Genomic DNA, 8,421 nt, shown 5'->3' with positions numbered 1-8,421 from the left:
TATTTATAGGATGGTAGATGTCTGTGTGACTATTGGATGTGTTGTATGTATACTAGGCGGGAGCCGATGTCGGGCGACGTCTGATGAATAAGTTGGGTGGGCCAACCATGTGTGACTGACAGATATGTATCAGGCAGGGCCCGATAGATGTTAGGCGGGGCGGATATATGTATGGTTTGTGGTGTTTTAGGGGAAACTCACTAAGCTTTGTGCTTACAATTTATGCAACATCCCGATATGAGGTACTTCTAAATTTAAACCCTTTAATTTATTTATATTGCATTTGGTCCCAAAGTTCAAGAAATGTATGCAAGAAGGGCCTTAAGGGGCATTATTGTAATTTGAGGAACTTTGAAGTATGCCATGCGTACATGGTGTACGCTGACCATACAAGGGCATGCCCTCGTATGCTGGGTGTACATCATTGTATGCTAGGCATACTTGCTAAATGAGGAAACCCTGAATTTTAGGGTTTGGATGGTATTTAAGCATCCTTTTGGCCTCATTCTCCTTCATCTTATCAGCCTCCACCCTCTCATTTGTGTTGTAATCCTAGAACCACCTTGTGAAACAGTTTCAAGCTTTAAAGTGTGTGTTTGTGTGCTTAGAAGAATAAGGGAGGAAGCCAAGCTCATCTTGGAAGAGTGAAGCACCTTCGATCTGGAAAATATTCTTCATTTGCAAGCCTTATATAATGGACATGATTTAGTAGAAGAAAGTGATGTATTACTCTGAGACGATTTCGTGGATATAAAGATCGTCGAAAACAAAGTTCATATGAGAAAGTTATGAACGTTTGAAGTTATGGTTAAAGTATGTTGCTATTTTGAGAAGGTTAATGAAAGTCAAAGTCAAACGGTCATTTCTCAAATCGTCGCGACATGGTTTCTTACTCACCATGTTGCAGTATGAAGTGAGTCAGTGAGGCACATGGCGATCGTGCAAGATACATGGTAAATACATAAATGCTTTGTCACCGTGGCACGTCTGGGTATAAATAATCCTCATTTATGTCATTTAAGGACTTTTTATCGTTTGATTGGGAGCATGAATTGAAATTATGTTCCTTGTCATATTTGACGAATAACAACAATTAACTAAATCAAACCTAACACCACTACCAAACACAAGTTCATAAACCTCGATCCTAGTAACATGCGAAGAATGTCTATTCCCCATGATCAAGTTCAGTTTCCCATGCTTGACGTCTTCACTTTCCTTTAGTCCCTGCATATCAAAATAAATGTGAAAATCACATCCCATATTAAAGAACCAAGAATTAGAATTTTATGTGTTATTTATTTTGATAACGTACATACCAGATAAGAACCATACACTTTGCCATTTCCTTTTTTCACATCTTGAAGGTATTCTGGTTAGCTTCTCTCCAATGCCTCTTCACTTTCCTTTAGTCCCTTTACGAATTTCAATCACAATGAAACTCCTAGGTCTTTTGAGATCATTGAATCTTATCGATGACATGTTTGATGTTAGATTATGTTCTTGCTTTTTGTGATTGATAAGTAAGACACTTAATTGGTTATATATATATATATATATATATATATATATATATATATATATATATATATATATATATATATATATATATATATATATATATATATACACACACACCATTTGTTTATATTATTTTAGTATATCTAATTTATAATTTGATCAACTTAAATCATTTTTGTATCATAACTTTCAATATATAAAATTTGGTATATCATAACATACCATTAACACTCTTTAAGTTTTATGAACTTTCAAATATAACTTTCTATTACAACCGAAAAAAAAAACAAATGACATACTCAACATCTTTTTTTTGTCTTAGAATGTCATTTTTTTATTTCTTTATAAAGTAACTTTTTGACATATATTCTCGATAAAAAAAAAATACAAATTTTATTATCTTTATCGCAATATTAGTATAGCACGTCCGTCTTTTTTACAATTTGATACATCACACATAATATCTTCTCTTAAAAAAATAATTAAACTATTGTTTAATCAGTTTCGTTGACAAATACGTGTTTATATAGGGAATTGATAACGATATGGAAAATTAAATAAAAATGTAGGTAAATCATAAATTCTAACGTATTTTAACAACATAGTTTCAATATAGATTCACTTAGTTATGTGATAATTAAAAAGTTAGTTAATAACAAAAAAAACTAGCTTGAATAACTATGCCACTATTTATACCTAAATCGATCAAGTCACACATTTAAGAATATAAAAGTAAATTAACAAATAATATTATTAAAATATAAATTTATTATTTACCAACTTAAAATAAATAATGAACGAAAATGCTCACTCATCCATACACTTATTGATACAGTATACAATATGCATAACAATAGTTCCGAGGACGTCTAACTTCGGACATGTTCAACACGGAGTGTTTGAGAGCGTTTGAAAGCTTTTAATTTCTAGCGTTTGACAAAACGCTCCGTTTTGAACATAAAATATTGTTTCACACTACAAGCTTCCAGCATTTCGTTTAAACAAAACACTTCAAATTTAAATACTACTTCATATAACGTTTAACAAAATGTTATCAGTTACAAGGTACAAGTTGTCCGCTATCATCTATTTTTACCGAACGCGCCCTTCAACTTGAAGTTTTCAAAACGTAATCATTAGTAAACACTATTTTCACCGATTCAAGTTTTGAAGTATTGTTTTTAATATTAAAAATATTCCATGTCCTTCTATCAATGCAAAATTCTTAACATATTTTATCTTTGTATACGCTTGTGTGTTTATGAGTTGATATGAAGTGTATATATTCTCATGCTCCTTGCCTGCCAAAGTTTAAAATGCCTTAGCTTTCACACAGAAAAAAAATAATAATAATGAGGGGAATAATATTCTGGAACTATAGGTTAAAAGTTTATAAAAGAAAACTTTTTGAACCTAAATCATATTCTTGATTCATAAGTGGAATGGTTTGAAATTAAAATGCAATTAATTATGAGGAACTTTGTAAAGGAAAAATATTAAAGGATATCATATGAGACCTCCATTAACAAAAGTAGCAAAGAGTCCACTTTCAAGTTGACCATGCTATTTATGTACTTCGCTTCTATTAAGAGCAATGTTCTATTGCATATTAAAAAGATGTGATGATAACTAAAATAACCAAAATTGATATCGAATGGTCGTATGTTAAAATTTTATTATAAAAAACTAGATGTAAAATCCGTATAATATTCGGGATGATTAAAAAAAGATTAAATATCAAAATGGAAACAATAACTATTTTTTAAAATAAATTTTTAAATAAGGAATAAAAAACATATTAATTGCACTTAATTATCACATTTATTACATTTAGTACTTCACATATATACACATAAGTATTATGTGACTTTAATTTTAAAAATTAAAAAATCTAGAAATTGATATGTGAATTTTATTTTATTTTAAAAATATCACAAAATAACAAATGTCAAAACTTATGAAAAATTGACAAGTAACAAAATTGATCTTCATTTATTATAGTAGATAGTAGATATACTAGTTGTGAAACTCGTATATTATACGGGTTAATTAAAACATAATGTTAAATATGAGCGATTAAATGAGAAGTTTATTTGAATTTGAAATATGAAATAAGTGAAAATTATGAAGAAAAAAAAAACATGCAAAAAATAAATCAATTAAAATTATTTGTTTAATTGTTAGACTCGTGTAGTAAACGAGTTATTATAATAAAATGTTAAATACAAATATTTAAAGTGTAAATTTATTTGAAATAGAAATTGAAATTTCAAATTTGAAATTAATAGTTATTATAGTAATTTTATTTTGTGGAAACTAAATTAATGATATAGTGGAAATGAATAATGAAGTAATTGACAAGTGGAAAATAAATATATTTCAAAATTATGATAAAATGACATGTGGCCAATTAAATGAGAGAATGACAAGTGGTAATAACATTTTCATTTATTATGGTAGATTATTTTTGTAAGAATAATTCCGCAAAATGATATTTCTTTGACTGATGGTATTATAAATAAATAAAAATAAGGTTACAAAACTAATTTCACAGAAAAAAATTTAAGATCCATTTTATACTATCTGAGTGTTTAAACCTAGATTCTTATTCACTTTTATTTCCTATCGTTCGATGAATTTTTTAAAAGATATGAGTCGAACTTGAATACTAAACATAGTCTTATAAATATTATGTATTACATGAACTTGTTATATTGAATATAACTTTGATAACTATTTTGAACTATTTGAATTTTTTAGTAGAGTTGATATCTTTACCAAAGGCGACATCTATATAGATTGTAGGTCGGTCCTAAGACACATAATTTTTTTAACTTACTACTAACTTTTATAGAAAAAATTTAAAGATATATCTTGTAAAAACATAGGAACTATATGTTGATTTGTATTACCAATATGTATTTAGGTGTAATAGATTAATTTGTTGACCATATATAATCTTGATAAACATTAAACAAGTAAGGGAGGAACGGAGTGCGTATTTGTTTGAGTTTTTTAATATTAAAAGTACATTGTCATTTATGGACGAAACCATTGAACGAACAGAGGTCCTAGGGCAACACCCCTGGTAGCGGGTCCAAGGGGCGGCAGCTCCTGACGTGGTCTAAGGGGCAGGGGCCCTGGCTGGATGGAATTTTTTTATTTGGGTTATATTGTTTTGTTAAAATGCATTAGAAATTCGAATTTTAGAAAATTGACCTGTTTTTTTACTTTTGTCCTAACCTTATTTAAAAATCTGTTTTGTGACAGTTTGAAATGTCTTGTGGCAGTTTTCAATATATAGATCTAAAATCTATTTTTGGTTAGATTTCTAGTACACATGAAATTTATAACAAAAAACAGTCTTTGTTCTTGCATTCCATTTTTGAGTCTTATCTAATTGTTGATTTCAGAAGTATCATCGAAATACTTCAATTTGAGTGCATCACGATTCTCAAAATTTCAAGTGCTCTCATACCCCCAAAATTCTAACACCACCTTATAGGGTTATGTTGTTGAATAACAAAAAAGAAAGGAAGAGATAATACATATGATAGACAATAAAAGACATAAAATATTTGGTGGCGGAAAGAAGTGTTAGGGTTTGTGAGTAAGTCTTGTTTCTAAAATTGAGAGGTTTTTTAGGTTTGCTTGGAAGATCATGCGATCACTTTCCGAATCTGATGGTTGGAATCTATGCTTTGATATAACGAACTCAGTATTAGGATGATAATCCTTCAAGAAACAACTTTTGATCAAGGCACTAATAAGAAATCATAAAACTAGGAATTTATAGATTTAGAATTCTTTCACTTATCAAATATAAGATCAAATCAACATTAATTTTTGATTTTATTTCATAAATAAGGGATTACAACTGCAAGACAATTATAAGAAATATATTTCAAAATTCTTCATAGCGATTTTTTTAATGAAATTAATATTCGACCCGATAGGCTGCCCCTTGGATCACACAAAGGGCACAACCCTCTTGACAACCGTTATTTTGGTCGAACCAAAATCAAATTCGTTTTATATAAGGTTACATTACACTAGAGTGGCTATGTAATACTAAAATCACCAACAAAAAGTCCCACATTGACTCCAAAATAAATGATAGGGGTTCCATTGTAAATATATAATGTCTTTTTCACACTAAACTAGCCTTGTTTAGATTGTCTTTACTCTAAGTTTAAGTTGGTTTAATAGAAATAAATAAATAAATACATAAGAGGGTTTGGTCCTCTCATGTTAAAATGGTTATTCTTTTGGAATCCATTTTTCAATTGAACCGGTGATTGAACCCAATTAATGAAGCATATGGTTACGTTGGTCCTGATTAATTAAATATTTTTCAAATACATAAAACGAACTAGAAGGAAAAAAAATATTTATCGTTATTATAAAATTTTATTTTTAAAGAAAAATATATAATAAAAAATTAAACCTTGTATGACTCTCAATTTTATCCCCTTTCAACACCCTCCATACACATTGTTTCCTATTATAGACTAAGTGTGATACTCATGTATTACATGGGTTTAATTAAAAAAAAAAAAAAAAAAAAAAAAAACAAATATAAAATTTTAACAATTTGAAAAGTTTGAATTTATAAGAATATTAAAAAAAAATTGAATTATTAAAATTAATAAGATTTTAATATATTGATTACATTACATATATAAATTATTTCTAATAAATACTTTACATATATATTACCTTACACATTAAATGTGGAATTTTAAATTAATAAAATGAAAAATACAATAAAATGACAAGTGGAAAATATAAAATTTAAAAAATATAAAAAATATCATGTATCCAAATGAATGAGAAAAAGATATCTGACAAAAAAAACTTTCATTTATTATAGTAGAAATTCCTTATTGATATTTATCAAAAAGATTTGTTAAGATATATCGATCACATTTTTACTTAATCAATATCGCATGCATGTTTTTTTAAATCTATTTTTTTTTAGAAATTAATATGTTATACACTTTAAGGTTTCCACAATAAATCAATATCAAGAGTATTTTTAATATGATAACATTACATCAAAGTTAATACTAATAATATTAATTAATATATACATGCACACAACAGAAGGAACCTTCGTGCAACTTTTAAGTTCCCATGTAGCTACTTTCTACTATAATATAAACCACATCAGTGTATGTGTTCAACCATTCAAAGCTTCTCCGGCAATTTATAACCACCACCTGAAAAAGGCAATAATGATGATGATGTGCAAACTGCAAGCTCATACATCCTTATTGCAAATGCCCATCAACTTGTCGCTGCTCCGGCGACGTCCACAAAAAGAAAAAGTTGTGGTGGTAATGGGGGCCACTGGCACCGGAAAATCAAGACTGGCCGTCGACATCGCCACTCGCTACCCCGCAGAGATTATAAACTCCGATAAAATGCAAGTCTACGAAGGCTTAGACATCGTCACCAACAAAATCACCGACGAAGAAAGCGACGGCGTGCCTCATCACCTCATTGGAATAGTGGATTCCGACGCAGATTTCACCTCCTCTGACTTCGTTAGCACCTCATCAGTCGCAATGAAATCCATCGTCGGTAGAAATAACCTCCCGATTATCGCTGGAGGATCGAATTCATTCATAGAGGCATTGGTTGATGACCGGAATCACGAATTCCGGTCGAGTTACGATGTTTGTTTCTTGTGGGTCGACGTCGCAATGCCCGTGCTCGAACAATTCGTTTCCGCCCGAGTCAACCGTATGGTGGCTGAGGGGATGGTGGATGAAGTTAGAAACTTGTTTAATCCAAATTCTGATTACTCGAAAGGAATCCGGCGAGCCATCGGAGTGCCCGAATTCGACAGTTTTTTCCGCTCAGAATACTCATCTTCTACCGACGAAAAAGTTCGATCAAATTTACTAGAATCCGCCATTAACGACACAAAGATCAACACATGCAAACTCGCATGCCGGCAATTAAGAAAAATCCACCGGCTAAGAAACATCAAAGGGTGGAAAATCCACCGGCTGGACGCCACCAAAGCCTTCCAACAAAACGGTAAAGACGCCGACGATGCATGGGCTGAGCTAGTGGCAGTACCGGGATCCGCCATCGTCAGCCAGTTCATCAACGACTTTGATCATTCACGGATTTTCACCACCGCCACGTCAGCCGGTGGCGGCAGGGTGATCAGAGAATTTGAACGGAGAACGGCGGTGTCTACAGACTACAGTGCGTCGCTAGTTTGAAATATTCCGTGACCAATTTGCACAAATTATATTATTTTGGGCGTTTCGGGTTTTTGCCCACGAATATACTTCACAAGCATTAGTGTGTTGTACCGTACAATACGGTTGAGCACAATCGGGAAGTGAAAAGGCTGACTTGCCGATGTAGAGTAGGAATAATAATAATTGGGTGAAATTATTATTATTTGTGTGACAGTGTATGTATGATCTGTAAATTTAATGTATAAAAAAACAATACAATGAATCTATACTTCTGTACGGCTATTCTTTGCTCCAGTAGTGTCCATATGAAAGTGGCATTTAATTAGACAATTAAAAGTTAAAAACACTCTATACACACGGTATTATGCAATCATGGAATAATCTTGCATAAGAAATTACACCGGGCCATTCACTAAAATACCAAAAACTAGAATTAAAATTTAAAAAGTTCAAAACACTTTATATATACGGTATTATATATGCTCTTTTAACTTAACATTTTTTTTTTTTTTTTCTGAAATAGATGTTTTAAAACATTTTTCCATAAGATGTACCGAATGACCAAACCTTATATACAAATAGTCTTTGGGGTGGATGTTCCTTTGATTCATTGTTAACATTTCCGATGTGTCTTGCATGAGGGCATTCCAGACATTTCACCTGAAAGATTATTTATGAA

At 30.8% G+C, this 8,421-nt stretch overlaps 1 pseudogene; it reads left to right on the top strand.

The window, feature by feature from the left end:
• The first annotated feature begins 6,688 nt into the window (after positions 1–6,688).
• On the top strand, positions 6,689–8,015 carry LOC144998732 (adenylate isopentenyltransferase 3, chloroplastic pseudogene; annotated as a pseudogene).
• Positions 8,016–8,421: the final 406 nt, after the last annotated feature.

This window comes from Lactuca saligna, chromosome 5, assembly GCF_052625555.1.
Source record: "Lactuca saligna cultivar CGN05327 chromosome 5, ASM5262555v1, whole genome shotgun sequence".
Taxonomy (NCBI): Eukaryota; Viridiplantae; Streptophyta; class Magnoliopsida; order Asterales; family Asteraceae; genus Lactuca; species Lactuca saligna.
Note: the sequence above shows the minus strand (reverse complement) of the source record. Positions and strands in the feature narration are given on the sequence as shown.